The 15433-nt window shown below is 46.4% G+C and overlaps 1 protein-coding gene across 1 annotated transcript in view; it reads right to left on the reverse strand.

Moving 5' to 3' along the window:
• The window catches only part of ABCC4 (ATP binding cassette subfamily C member 4 (PEL blood group)), a 1754849-nt gene that overhangs the window by 937593 nt on the left and 801823 nt on the right, over positions 1-15433 (reverse strand). The gene's annotated exons all lie outside the window — the stretch shown is intronic.

Consider the following 15433-nt stretch of genomic DNA (forward strand, 5'->3'; position numbering starts at 1 on the left):
CCTTACGACCAGGAAGAGGTGGTAAAATGACTGTTCTTGTGCCCTTCACTCCAACGACGGGAACCGGAGCTCGATAGGAAGGACCAAATTCTTTCTTGTTATCGATCTTCTCCCGAACCAGTTCTCCAACTTGGGGTAGCCAGCCAACTACCGGGATCTGCAACGCATCATCCGACGTGGAGGGCAAATGTTCCTTTGCAAGACTGTCTCTGGTCTTTTGTAGATTCTGTAAAACATTGCAATGTTCATCTGCGTCAAAGGAAGTGGCGCGAACCACATAGTCTAGACCGTCAAGGTCAGGGACGTACATCTTGATTCCAAAGAGCATTTCGTATGGGGTCCGCCCACCCAGAGACCTTCTAGGGAGATTATTAAGAGCACGCTGCACGCCATAGAGGTGAGCCAGCCAGTTTCTGCCAGTGCCTATAACTCGGGCTGTCAAAGATTGCTTTAAATCACGGTTCATTCGTTCAACTACACTATTACCCTCAGGTCTGTAGGGTGACGAAAACTTGACTTGGACCCCCATCGAAGTCATGGCATCCTTATACGCCTTAGAGGCGAAAGCCGGACCCTGATCCGAATGGAAGGTACCACAGGCAAAAATCCCTATAAAGACACGCAAATCTCTAATGACAGTCCGTGAATCAGCGCTGCGATGTGGCCAAACCCACACAAAGCGTGTGCATGAGTCAACTGCTACTAAGATGTATTTATACGCAGTATCAGATGAAAAAGGACCGCAGTGATCCAAATAAACACAACCTAGCGGTTTATTAGAAATGTACAACTGAGTCTGTGGCGGACGCGTAGCAGTCGAAGGTTTAATCTGCTGGCATATGTCACAAAGCAGGACATAATCACGCGTCTGTTTGTACAGTCCCCGCCACCAGAAACGTTGTTGTAAGTGAGTTACAGTGGCTGAGACGCCCGCATGCGCAGACGCCACACCTTCATGTGCCGCTGTAATCAAGTCTGCTCTGCGATCCGAGTTGGGAATCAGCCGTTCCCCAACATCAGGAATTGTCACAAAAGGAACCTTTTCGGGACTTAAGTGGTATTTGTACTTCGAAGGGAATCCCGCAGGATGTTTACTTCCCTTCTCAGAGGCAGCAATCGCTGCCAAGATGTCGCTATCAATCTTGGTTTTTGACCTAGTAACCGCTGCAACTAAGTATGTAGATACTGCTGATTTCGCTGCTTCATCAGCAAGCGAGTTGCCAACAGCGTGAACTCCTACACGCTGATGACCGAGAGTATGAATCACATAAACGAGAGGCAACATAGCCTTAAGCTCTGCCACTCGAACCCAGATCATTTTGTGTTTTATTGTGCTACCCTTGGAATCATGAAATTCATTTTGAATCCAAAAGAACAAGTTTTCATTGTAAGACTGGACACAGTAGTAAGAATCACTTACAATCAGAGAAGTAACACTTGGATCCGCGTACTCTAACGCTAGTAAGAGTGCACGAAGCTCTGCTAATTGTGCGGTGCAGTCACCCAGGGGCAACGTGTGCACTTCCCTGGAAATGAACTCATCATCCAACATAGCACCGACCACAATGGCGCATGCGGAAACGTAGGCATGTTTAGAGCCATGCGCAACCTGCGCCGACCCATCAGTGTAAATGATGCAATGGAAGTCCTCCAAAGGTCGCATAGCAAGAGGAGCAGGATGAATGAATTCGTACTGAAAGTACTCCTGCGACCGTAAGGAGGCGTCAAAAATAAACGTGACATCCGTGGATGTCAATGACGCAGCCCACTGAATCCACCGAGGGTGCAAAGCTTTTGAATTTGGAACACTGGCTTTCGTGACTGCCTCCAAATGAGGACAGGGTGTTACCACTAACATGCGTTTCCCCTGCGACAGCGCTCGTTCTTTAAGAATCGCCATCTGTACAGCAGTTAAAACTTTCTCCACAGTGGGAAACCGCAATTCAGCCGAAGTGTACAAGTGTGACTTGTAAGCAATAGGTAATGTGTCACCTTCATTAAAAGTCAGGTACGTGAAACCCACCGCCCCAGGAATTATTCTTATCACCAGGTTGGTTTGGTTATCACGAGTCAGTAAGTATTTAGAAGCGAGCAGATCGGCCTGCAAAGATTGCAAAATGGCCGAATGCTCAGGCAGCCAGCATGATTTTGAAAAAGTGGGTTGTATCAAAGCATACAAAGGCTTGATACGCTGGGCATATTCCGGGACATAAGTTCTGCCGAAATTCAAGAAGCCCAGTAAAGACTGTAATTTCTTCAGTGTTGTAGGAGCGCGCAACTGGGCGCATTTTTCCAGGAAGTGAGGAGCCAATCCTCGACCTTCATTATTCAGCTCATAGCCGAGGAACAACACTGTGTGTTCTGCAATGTGCGATTTTGCAAAATTAAACTTGTAACCCATATCTGCAAAGTTACAAATTATTGAATTCACCCGACACAGATGCATCCAAATTTCGTCGTCTGTGAGATATATGTCATCCACATAAGAACATGCATCTGGATCGATACTCTCCAAAAGAGTGACTATCCTTGAGGTGAAGACGCCAGGACTATTTTTGTAGCCCATCGGAAGTCGCCGGAAGCTTTTTTGCACACCAGCGGACGTAAAACTTGTCCATTGGGAGCTGAAGCCATCCAGTCTGTGTGCATAAAAACCATTGGATATGTCAAGCGTTGTCTTGAAACGCTTACGCACTAGACTATCCACTAGCACAGAGCCGTGAGTATTCTGTACTGCACAGTTACGGCAATGCGAGTTCAAATGCCGGTAATCCAATACCAAACGATATGATCCGTCAGGTTTGGTCACAGTAAAAAGGGGATTATTCATTGGTGACACACACGTTTCAATAACTCCCTGATATTCCAATTGTTCAAGGATTTCTGCGACGGCAGCTTTAGCTTCACGCCGTATGGGATATTGAGGCTGAGGCTGCGGCTCAGACCGCAAAGGAATTTCGTGGCAAGGGGACAATTTGTCCCAACCACATTGGTTGCGGTAGAGAGCCGGTGCAAGAGCCCGAGCCCACTCTTCTGCAAAATGCTGCGCATGCTCAGTCGAGACAGTGTGCGCGAAACTGGGAAGGATCACCTCCTCCCCTCGCGGCGCTGCGAGCACAAAAGGTGGGGGCCAGTCAGCCTCGGAAAGCAAAATGTCGTACGTAGACGAAAGGTTCTCCCAAAATACCCCTCTGACAGTACGCTGTATGTCACCTTCAATTAACAGGACAATTTCAAAAAGTCTTTCAGGGGGAGCTAATCTCGTATCGGCTGTTTCTATGACAACAAACACTTCAGTCGCTGTCACCTTCAGTAGTGGACGGAGCGCCTCTCTGACTATGGTAATCTCCGCCGCGCTGTCCAGCAAGGTCAGAGCCCACGTCAGATTCCGAAGCCGCGTTCTCACTATCTGTGGCATATCTATGCGCTGTTAAGGCTGCGACTTTCTTTTTCGCAAACTGCGGACGCTTAGGCGTAGAATCCTCCTGCTTCACTGCGCCGTCCGTCTGGCGGGACTGACCACGTCCTTGTTGGCCACCACGTCCACGTCCACCCCCTCCTCCAGTGGTCTTCGGGACCGATGTTTCCTGAAAGGAACGAGGAGAGCGTTGATCAGAACCCTGAAATCGATCAGGTGATTTAATCATCGCGCGATCGCGCAAATCATAAACTTTTTCTGTTGGCGCAGGTGCTTGTATTATAGGAAAAGAATCCTGAGTCTGTTTATTCTGCTTCCCCTGTGTCTGTTTCTTAGGCCAATTTTGTTTTTTGGACTTGGGCTGGACATCTGTCACTGCAGATTGTCCCTGAGGTTGTTTTTTCTCCTTTACTGGAAAATATTTCAGACCTCTACTTGTGCGGCCAATTGTCTTATAAGCGGCCACCACAATCTTTGCTAACTGGCGGGGTTTGTCGGCATCGGGCAGAGCAGCCAAAGCATTCGACACCTGAAAGTTAACTGCATCTCCTTTAACATTGGAGAGAATGAGATCACATACAATCTCAAAAGAACCACACAGGCGCATACCCAATTCAACCGCTGCCTCTGGACCGTGATCATTCTGAACACGTCTAATGCTATCAGGCAGGGCAGTCATAGACGGGGTGCCGAAGCACCGTGTATAAACTGCCGCAAATGTTTTTCCCCAGCTTTCACAGTCAACAAGTTCAGGAGTTAAATCCTTCGGTAGAGTAATCGTTAACATTCTATGCTTATCAGCAGGAGTAGAATTCGGAAAAACCGCCTCCAGTTGAACAAACTTCTCTGCTAGCCAGAATGGGAAGTCATCGTTGTCAACAGGACGAGCACCAAAAACCGAATTAACCATCACTGGATTGAGACGCATTCCGCCTCGATCCATGGGAACGGCCGCACCCCCCTGGGGACCACCAGGCAGGTGGCGACCGATGTATTGCACTAATGCACGAATCACGGAAATGGAAACAACATGCAGCCTACGAATTTCCTGCAGGGTACAAGCACCGTGATTCGGGTGCGGGGTAAAGCCACCCAACGCAGGCCAATTTGTACCTGGAATTGAGAGTGGACCTAACCTCGCAGCTGACAAAGAGTGGGGGAGGGCGCCATCAAACCAAACCCGATGCTGCCAATGATCAATAGGTATTTCCAATGCCCTGTACGGTGTATACTCAGCCGGGACATCCGAGGCGGTGTAGGAGTGGAACAAACCAGTATTAGCGTCCACAGCCGGAAACGTAACCCAAGAGTAAAACAACTCGTAAGGGAACGCCGGATCTGCACATACCACGAAAATCACAGCCATCCCATCTACCGGGACTTGGTACCTCTGAAGATGGTTGCGTACCGCTACGCGACTATGCTGCGCAATAGCCACCGCCGCCATGACAACACTGGAAACAAGAAAACACAAAGAATACTTTGTAGCACAACTGGGTAGTAATTCAAAGAAACCGTTTAAGAAAGAATCAAGCTTGAATAAGACCTATTTTAAAAATAGGTAGGTTTCACCGACACCCCGCTTTCCGGAAACGGAGGTGAAGGGGTTAAGGTACGAACGATAAACTACTCGAGTGTCATGATATAAGACCACCGAAACCGTTGGGCGCCATGTCGCAGGGTTTCTGTTCTCACACAGAACTGTGCACAGAGGAGTGGAACCTCGGCGAATTAGGGTGTCCCAAAACTCACCTTAGCAACCACCTCACCCCTTACCGAGCTAGCTACAGTGTCTCATTGGACGTATCAAACTCCCAATGTTTAGACAAACCAGAACATGAACTTATAGTACCTCAGGGTACGTGGAACTCATGAACACTCTTTCGTTATATTATCATTACAAACCAGAACATGGAGTAAAGAAGACACATGTGCATTTGAAATGTTTATTTACTAATGCCGTCTTCTCAGGCGCAGTATCTTAGATAATACAAGTATACTTATTATCAGTAGCAAAATTATCAGCATAGTTACTAAGACATAAAAAGCGAATGGTGACAGCATGTTAACATGCTGTAATGAATAAGAGTTAACAACACTTATATCTCACCCTCCCTAACACATATATTATATTATTAGCTAAGAAGGTCTCTTTGGGTTGTTTTAGGGCGGACCCATACCTTATTGTCCTAGCATGAAGGAATCACATCAGCATACACCAGCTCTCTCTGCATGTGCACCGCATCAAGTGTGGTATATGTGTTTCGTGCAAAGCAATATCAATCCCGCCTGAAGCCAGAGTTGGCAAAGGCTGCACTTGTGTTATGACTATGAAGGCGTGGAGATCAGACCTCATAACAATTCCATATCGTGTTGTTCCTGAAACTTCAGCACTCTTCGTGCAGACATAGTTTATTAAGCAAAGCTGATATCAGAGCAATAACATATTATTCTCACATAAACCACGGCAAACTACTAGGTTGAAAGCTAAGTCAACAATTAAGTGTCGTGTGCAGAAGTTGCAAGAAAGAAAAATGGCGTTTAAACCTCAAATGTACCTATGCTAACTTAACACGATATAAGGATATACAGGAGCTATATGACAGCATTATTCTGTTGGTCAAAGCTATTCATGGAATTCTGAGGCGGAAAAGAAGCTGTGTTCTGGGAGAAATTTCCACGGCCCCTACCTCTAGGGGCATGTTGAACACCTCTTCCCCTTACACCTGAAACACCGTTCAAGCGTCGCGCAAGAGCCGGACAATTACTTTTGAAGTGACCCTCTTCCTTGCAATACGCACATTGATTCGGGCCATACGGAACACGCTGATGGGGAAACTCGTTTCCTTGTGCATTTCTCGAATACTGCTGTTGTTGCTGATAATTGGGCTGACTAGCCATACGAGGCGGATAGGCCTGCTGGAGAAGAACTTTAGTTTCTAAATCTTTCGTCTTTTTGTCTGCTTTATCTAGCTCGTCTTTGCGCCTATTTTCATAGTACTGGGCTGTTGCTAAAATCTGCGCTGACGTAGAGACAGCCCAAGCACTTTCTGAATCTTTTAGTTTAGTACACAGTTCAGGAAGCAAATTATGTACAAATTTGTCTACGAACAATCTTTGGCCACCCTCGGTAGCCATATCCTGACCACTATGGTCGGTGAAAGTTTCCTCAAATCTCGTGAAAAAGTCAGACACATTCTCATCTTTCTTTTGTCCCAGTTTACGCGTACTTCAGCCATTATTGTCTTCATGTACGCTATAATTCTACCGGGAAGTTCAGCTATTAACGGCTCAGGTTTAAAACCACCGACTTGTCTAGCATCTGTAGTTGTAATGTTCGCCCACGAGTCACCTAATTCTTGGTCATGATCCGTATGACGGATTTTACTCCATAAAGGATGGGGAACAACGTTCCCAAACAACATGTCTATATCCGCTAAATTCATTATACATGAGCTTGCAGTTTGCGACAACTCCTTATAATACCCACTCGGGTTTTTACAGGGATCGGGTAGTGTCTGCTTCAGTGCTAAAACTTCGGATCTTTTCCAGGGGACATGTACCCATACACGCTGGAAATGAGGCGGAATTGGCGGTACTGCATTTGCATCGCCTTCCCTCCAAACCGGAGGAACCTCTCTAATGGGGTACTGTCTCGCTCTTTTCCTACTAGATGTACCACATTCAGATGATGACCCAGAATTACCACCCGTACTTCGATACGATAATAATATCTCAACTGCTTTTTCGACATCGGGACCTACGATCATACCTTCCCCAAATTTAAATCGTACGTTACACAATTCTCGAGTGTTGCTTTCTTGACCATTATCTTCCAAATCCTCACACAGAAAAACACACATCTGCTCAAAGACGTATCTTTGCGTTGGTTCATCCCATTGACGGAAGACGTTCATGACAGACTCTACATCATATCTCGCTGTATCCATAGCCCAATTCCGTGCTAACTTATTCAATGATTCCATCTCCTGATAATCAGGCATTTGGTTTCGTAATTGTCTTCGTTCCGTATTAGGGGTCGTTTTAGGCGACTGAAAAAGTGGTGAAGGAAAGTTAGTAACAATGCTGGCCATTTTATGCCAGACGGAAGGCGAAAGTGGAGGAATAACTGGTGGTAGAACAGAGTCACGCAGAGCAGAAACAGAAACATTCGTAGAACGAGTATCAGAGAAAATAGAAGGTGCGCTAGGCGAAGTTGTAGAAGGAACAGTAGGAGAAGTAGATGTGATCGGTCAGCCTTGAGGAGGCTGCACCAGAGAAACAGGAGCCAGCTGAAGAACAGCTGGTGGGTGCTGTGAAGGAGCCGGTATAACAGCTACCAGAGGTGCAACTAAAGGTTGCGGAGGTGCTGTGGCATTTTGTGCATAGGGTGGTGGCGAATTTAGCAAATGCGCCATTAATGGATCTTTTTCACGCTCCTTTACTGTCTCTTGCTGAAGAGATGGTAAAACAGGATAGCATTTATCTATTGGCATTTTACGTTGCCTGTGCAACTGCTCACTCATTTGATCTTCTTCATTGTCTTTAAATTTTATCGCGCCTTGCATTACCGAAATACCTCTTTCTCTCTTATTTTTCTTTTCTAATTTAATTTCCTTTTGTTTGGCCTCTTTACGCCATAAACGGAAAGAGTCAAACATCGCCGGCCGGGCTTTCTTCTTGAACAATTGGACCTCTAAATTATCTAAAATTTCTGAGTCAAAACTACCATATTGGGGCCATTTTAAAACACCATCCTTGCGGGTGTATTTTATCCATGCTTCATTATATGTGATAGGACCTACGCCGTGCTTTACATAGAGCTCATATGTTGGAGTTCCAATTGGAGGAACCGGACAAGAATCCTCTAATCGGGAGTCCTTACTACAACCAAGACAAAACAAGTTTCCAAGTCTGCTAAAACCAGGCATCTTCGCTCACTAGTCTAGCTTCAAACTTCAAAGGATGATCTATTACGATACTTCTCGTGAATACACGAGTCCTTCGGCTTTGGGGCTTGCAAGTACCAAATCAAAGCGTATCTCAAGGATACCAAAAACTAAGGACAAACTAAGGACTGGGAGACGCTCCACTTATACTTAACTGAAGTATTTGAAGATCTGTGACGTCGCTAGAAGACTCGTCTATCGTTTCGCTCTACCAAGGATCACTGGGTCCAAAACAAGGCGATAGTCAGGGCAGCAGTCCTTCGTAGCCGTCGGGACGCGGGGAACCTCGCAGCAAAGCCCTTCGGAACCACGTCGACATACAGGGGTCGCTGAAGTGGCTGGCCGTCCTCCGGAATTTTCACACGAAGCTCCTCACGAACATCTGGCTTGGACCGTCGCCGCTTGATATCGCCCCTCGTTGGGCGCCAACTGAGGTAACGGGTTTTTAGGAACCCGTTGGTGCCAGGGGATAACACCCGAAGACCTCTGAGTTCTCCCTTGTTCCGGACCACAGAAACACGGAGTCTTCTAGTCGCAGTCAAAGATCAAGTTTTATTGGTAGCTACCAAGTAACACGTGTCCCAGAAGTACACCACACGGATAGTAGGTTCTCGAGAGACTGTTCGTTTTTACAGAACCAGCCTTCTCCTTATATACAAACATAATAGCTTCGAGCAAGAATTCTTGAGTTTATGATATGGCTATACACATATTTCTACAATAATACAAAGAGCGAAGTCATGTAAGCAAGCCCACATTTTAGATGTCCAGTTCGTTGATAGATTACCCAGTTAGGCCCGGAACTCCCATCAGATATCGATGAAACCTCAATAAAGAAGGGCACCTCCTAGTCATAAAACTGGCCATAAACAAGGAACGTGGAGAGGTGCATGTTTGCAGAAAGCATGGTCTGTATGTAGTGAATGGTTTGTGGAATGTTATGCATTGATGCTATCGTATTCGGCCACTGGGCGAGGAGCTGCCCAAACAGGTCTGGCTGAAGGCAGTGGAGTCAGTTGGGACAGGTCAGGGGGAAGTCAGGGAAGGTGGACGTGTCCTTTTGGATCAAGCTCGACCTTTAATTGACTTATCATGAGGGCAAGGTACAAGATGGATGCTGCTTACAAAATGGAGTTTAAAGGGTCGGAACGGAAACTATGATTTAGGGGTGTTGGCAACCTCCGATCATGACGCAAATGCATTGGGATGATGTCCTAGTCATTATCGGTTCGTCGATACTAAATTCGTCATGGTATGTTGATGTTTTGTGACATGGGTATTGGACCTCGATATCGGGATAACAACAGGGTCCAGATTTCCAGAACCACAGTCCCCACCCTTCTAAAGGCTTCATCATCTCTCATAGTTGCAGGTAAGCTAGGTAAAGCAGACATCTTTTTTATAAGCAAGCTAAAAGTTAGGGAAATCTTTAGAACAAGAGCCTACAAAAAATATCTCATAATTCCTACAGTCTTCCTACATTTGAAGAAGGCTGGTGTGATAACAGAAGGCAGAATCCTGCATTTCATTAGTTTTGCTTTGAATGATGGAATCTGAATATATGGTAGACTATTTATTTATTTGAAAAGATTTGTATAGCGCTGCAAGACCCAGGGGTAGCAGAGCGCTTTACATGAGCATTAAAATTCCACTCAGTACAGTAGATTCAGCGGGATACAAAAATATACAGACATTGCACATTAGAAAACACTTATTAAGTGAAAAAATAGGCTAATAGTTATGGCCATGAGGAGAACAAAAATGTTGCGACAGACAGTTAACACAGAAACAATAAAAAAGGCAAGGGAGCTAAAGAAGGGTTGTTTACTCGGGACAGGGCTTTCGTTTATGCAGGTAAAGGGATAGGGCTGATCATATAAACACTGTCAGAAACATGCATCTCAGCTCACATTGGGGGAGGGGGAGAGGGAGAAATCGTGGCTATTCAGTGAGGAAGATAAGAAAAAATCGAGTGAAAATAGGGTAGGAGGGAGTAAAAAAGAGGAAAAAGGAAGTAACGAGTTTGAGGGTGATTGAGGGGGAGCTAGAGGTAAAGGTTAAGAGGGGGGTAGCATTAGAGTGGAGAAAAAAGTCTAGGAGAGAGAGAGAGGGGAGAAGAGTTGGACAGAAAAGACTGTCAAGGGTAGTATGAATAACGGGGAATGAATAAAGGGTTGGATGCAGCGATTAAGGACCCCAGTATTTGGAGAGAAGGTGGGATTTGAGGTCTTTTTGATAAAGCTGTGGTACGAGGGGTTGCAGCGCAGGTCTCTGGGAAGGGCATTCCAGATGATCGTGGCGTTCCCCGAGAAGGAGCGGGATTGTGTGGTGCTCCTATTTGATAGGGGGGAACGAGAAGTAGGGCATTTGAGCTTCTCAACTGCTGGGAGCAGGCAGCTTTTTCAAGTTTGTCGGAGAGATACAGCAGGGTTTGTTGGTGGAGGGTTTTGTGTGTTATGCAGGCAGTATTGTATGCAGATCTTCCCTCAATGGGTAGCCAGTTTAGGGCCTTGAGGGCGGGGGAGATGTGGGCGAAGAATTTGCAGTCGGTGATTAGCCTGGCAGCTGAGTTGAGCACAGATCTGAGGGGGGCAAGGTGTGCTTTGGGGATTCCAGTGAGGATAGCATTACCATAGTCTATTTTGGAGAGGACTAGGGATTGGACAACCCATTTAAAGTCATCAGCAGGAATGAAGGGTTTGAGTTTTTTAAGATGTCGGAGTGTGCAGAGAGCTCCTTTTATCTCGTTTTTTAGGTGGTTGTTAAGAGTGAGCTTGTTGTCGATGTCGAAGTCAAGTGATTTTGCGGAGTTAGATAAGGAGAGCGACTAGTTAAGGGCATTGAGGTCTGGGAGCCAGCCTTGGATGTGGAGCTTGTTGTTTTTAGGTGAGAAGAGAATGATGTTAGTTTTATTGGGGTTAAGTTTGAGGTGATTGGAGAAGAACCAGGATTGGATCATGCTCAGGGCATTGTTAAGGTGAATAATATCAGCGTGAGATTTGATCTTGTAGTACAGTTGGGTGTCGTCCGCGTAGAGATGGTAGTTAATTCCTGCTTGTTTGAGAATGAGGGTAAGGGAACCATAAAGAGGTTGAAGAGGGAGGGAGAGAATTGAGCCCTGGGGTACGCCTAGGGAGACCGGAGTGGGGTTGGAGAGGCAGTCCTTGATTTTGATTTGTTGAGTTCTATGTTGAAGAAAAGAGGAGAACCATTTGAGGGCTAGACCATTGATGTCAAAATGGGTTTTTAGTGAGTTAAGTAGAGAGGTGTGGTTACCTGTATTGAAGGCAGCGGAGAGGTCAAGGAGAATGAGAAGGCAGGACTCACCATTGTCAAGGGACCAGTGGAGGTCGTCGACAATCTTGAGCATGGTGGTTTCTGTGCTGCATCCTTTTCTGAAAGCTAAATTGCAGTGGTTCAAGTGGGTTGAAATTGTAGATGTGATTGTCGAGTTGTCTGAGAGCACATTTTTCCAGTACTTTAGATAGCAGAGGGTGGTTCGAAATGGGGTGAAAGTTGTTAGGGTCATTCGGGTCGGCCGATGGGTTTTTGAGGATGGGTGTGATTTGACCGAGCTGAAGAGAGTCAGGGACACACCCCGTGGCAAAAGAGGAGTTAATGATTGAAGTCCAGTAAGGGGCAATGATGTGTTTGAGGTTATGGACGAGGCTGGAAGGGAGAGGATCTTTGGAGTGCAAAGTGGGCCTAAGTTAGGAGATGATGAAGAGGACTTCATGTTCAGCAACCGGATGAAAACGTAGCCAAGAGGCATTATTTTTCAGATATAAGATGGAAGGGATGGAATCCGGAGCGGTAGAAACAGGACAATGTGTTGGAGTGTTGGGGTGATGGGGCGGGGTCAACGTGGGCGGCAGGTCTGAAAAGATATCGTCAGCAGGTTGAAAGGAAAGCGAAGCCTAGGTAGGGAGGAAAGATAGCTTGATTTTGGCGATTTTTTCAGAGAAGAAGTTAGCAATTTCTGCACATCTCTCAGAAGAGGCCTTCAGCTCAGTGGGGGCGGGTGATATTTGTTTTCTAACAATATTGAAAAGTTCTCTAGGCCGATTTTTGGCACGATCAAGTTGTGCTTGGGAAAAACTGGCCTTTTCCTTGAAGATGTGTTTCTTGTATTTCGATCTTGCTGATCTGAGGAGGGCTAGATGGGAGGGAGAGCGGTGTAGTCTCCATGTTCTTTCAGTCTGTCTAAGAGAACGTCTTTCATTATTCAGACAAGAGTTGAACCAAGATTTGGATGCAATGTTTCTTTGTTTTTTTTAGTTTGGGAGGAGCTAAGTGATCCAGCACCTCTTTGACTGTCTTGGTCAAATGCTCACTTAGTTCGTTGGCATTGTGGGAGAGAAGGGTGAGAAGGAGTTGGGCTTGGAGTTCAGATTCAAGTACGTTAGAAGGGATTTGACTAAGGTTTCTGGTCCATTTTAAGGGTTTGGAGATTTTTGTAGGGGGAGCAGGATTAGTTACGATCTTAAAAAGAATGAGGTGATGGTCTGACCAGTCAGTAGGGGTGATGCTGTAAAGGGACGCAAGGTCATTGCTAGAAATGAGAGCGTCAAGGGTTGCTCCTTTGATGTGGGTTGGATGTTGACATAGTTGTTTGAGATCATTAATTTCTAGGAGGTTCATGAGATGCATGACTATGGGATCCTCAACATTGTTTGAATGGATGTTAAAATTCCCTAGAAAGAGATTTTTGGAGTTGGATAAAGAGGATAGTGAGATGAAGTCGGATAGTTCATCGGCAAAGAGAGGAGGTTCGGCCGGAGGTTGGGAGATGTTGTGTAGTCGGATGGGGGGCGCGCCCTGTGTCAAGAATTCAGCACCAAGGTATTCAAAGGTTTGGTGGTCAGAGTCTATTGGAAGGGAGAAATTAAGAACGTTTTTATATATTATAGCTAGACCGCCACCTTTCCTAATGGGCCTATCTTTCCTGAGGATAGAGAAGCCGGGTGGGATGATGAGGTCTGGAAAAGCTGTTGAGTGGTCCTTGAACCAGGTTTCTGTCAGGAAGGTGATGTGAATGTCTTCGCTGAGTATAGTTTCAGCAGCCGCGGTCGGCAGTAGGAGTTCCTGCAGGGCGGTGACATGGGGAGGAGGAGGGGCAGGGTGGGGGGTAGTAATGTATGGATTACGGAGTTTAACAGGTAAGTAAACATATAAATAAATAAAACTAATTTTGTTGCGCGCACTGCATCGCATTTGGTGATGCAGTGCACACAACGAAATTTGTTTTATTTATTTATATGTTTATTTACCTGTTAAACTCCGTAATCCATACATTACTACCCCCCACCCTGCCCCTCCCCCTCCCCACATCACCGCCCTGCAGGAACTCCTACTGCTGACCGCGGCTGAGGTTCGGATAATTCGGTTGCATGTCTGACCGCCGAGCTGCAGTTCACAAGCATGCAGGAGAGGGTATTGGGGCTGTCTAATGTAGGATTGCATTGAATGGTGGTGAGTTGAACAGGGGGACGGAGAAAGGTGTGCAGAGGGGATTCTGCTGATAACCATAATCACAGGAATGTTGGCATGTGCGGTGGTAGGGATCAGACAGATTAGGGAGGTAGGAATTACAGAGGTCTCAGAGATCAGAAGAGGATAAGTCACTTACAGTGCGGAGAGGACTACGCGCTCGGTGATGGAAGGGGGTAGTTCTCCACTTGTTGGGCAGGTGCATGCTTCGGGCACAGACACAGGGGTAGTCCTTGTAATTAGGGAGGACCATGGATTTGAGGGTGTTATAGTCCTTTCTGAGCCATGAAAGTTCAGCAGTCACAATTGAGAGATTGCGCTCGATGTTGGTAAGCATCTGTGTTAGAAGAATAGGGGGTGGTTCAGTTGTAAGGGTGTGGGGGGATGCAGTGGGTTTAGTTTCGTCTGGGGAGGATGCCTATTGTGTGGAGGGGGATACGGGGGAGCAGTAGGAAAGACCTTCCGGCAGATTTGCAGGATGTAAGGTGTGCATAGACAGGTTAGTACTAGAGTCATTTAGGGCAGAGGAAGGTGGTGATTGTGGTTTGGGGGTTAGGGGAAGGGTTACTTCAATGTGAGGGGGTAACCATTCAGGGAGGGAGGGATAAGCAGAGGGAGTGGTGGGGTATGAGGTAGGTGTTGTAGGGGCAGGGTGAGAGGAGCGAGGTTAGAGGAAGGTAGAAGGATAGGTGAAGGTTGGTCGCTGGTGAGCAGGAGAGTAGGCATGATAGTCTGTACTGGGTTGATGTGTAGGGGCAGGAGGGGTAGACCTAGTGGGGGAAGGGACAGAATGGTGTCGTCGGGTAGTTGGGTCTGGGTGGGGTTTGAAGTAGGTAGAGAGAGTTGATATGTGAAGGTACTGAAGTGTTTCTCAAAGAGGGAGAGGTGGTGGTCTGAGGCTTGTATGATGATGTTGACAATTTTGAAGAAGGAAATGTCAATATCACCGGGAAAGAGAGGGGATGGGGAGGAAGACAGTTTAAAACCGTATGGAATGTTAGTGGATTTTCGAGATTTTAAGGTGGCGGAGGAAAGTGCTTTTCCATTTAAAGGGGCGTTTGGTAAAGAAAATGTAGTTCGGTTTAGTGGGAGAGGTGAGACTAAGGTAGGTATCGGCTATTAAGGTTTCTGGGTGACAAGTAATTTGTGTTTGAAATTTGTCTTGCCATTCTTTGAAAGGTTGGAGGGTTATAGGCTGTTCCATGAGTTAGGGCCATGTCTAGAGAGTGCTGGGTCAGGAGGAGAGAGGGGGTTGGGAGGGGTGGCATGGCTGGGACGTGAGAAGGAGATTAGAGGGAGTGAGGAAGGAGGGATATGAAGAGTAGTTAGAGCGACTTGGGGAGTCACTGTTGTAAACCAAGTGGGGGGAAAAATAGGACTAAGCGAGAGGGGAGAGATCAAGATTGCGAGGAGACCGGGGAGATATGCAGGATCACAATGATCTTTTTCCCACGGGAAGTTAGGGGTCTGGTACGTGGGATAAAGGTGAGTAGTACGGGGTGAATAAGGATGCCAGATAGAGCGGTTCAACATTCAAGGCAATTAAAGATCAAGATGAGGTAGAACAGTTTGGGAG

The sequence above is a fragment of the Lissotriton helveticus genome, chromosome 8 (genome assembly GCF_964261635.1).
Source record: "Lissotriton helveticus chromosome 8, aLisHel1.1, whole genome shotgun sequence".
Taxonomy (NCBI): Eukaryota; Metazoa; Chordata; class Amphibia; order Caudata; family Salamandridae; genus Lissotriton; species Lissotriton helveticus.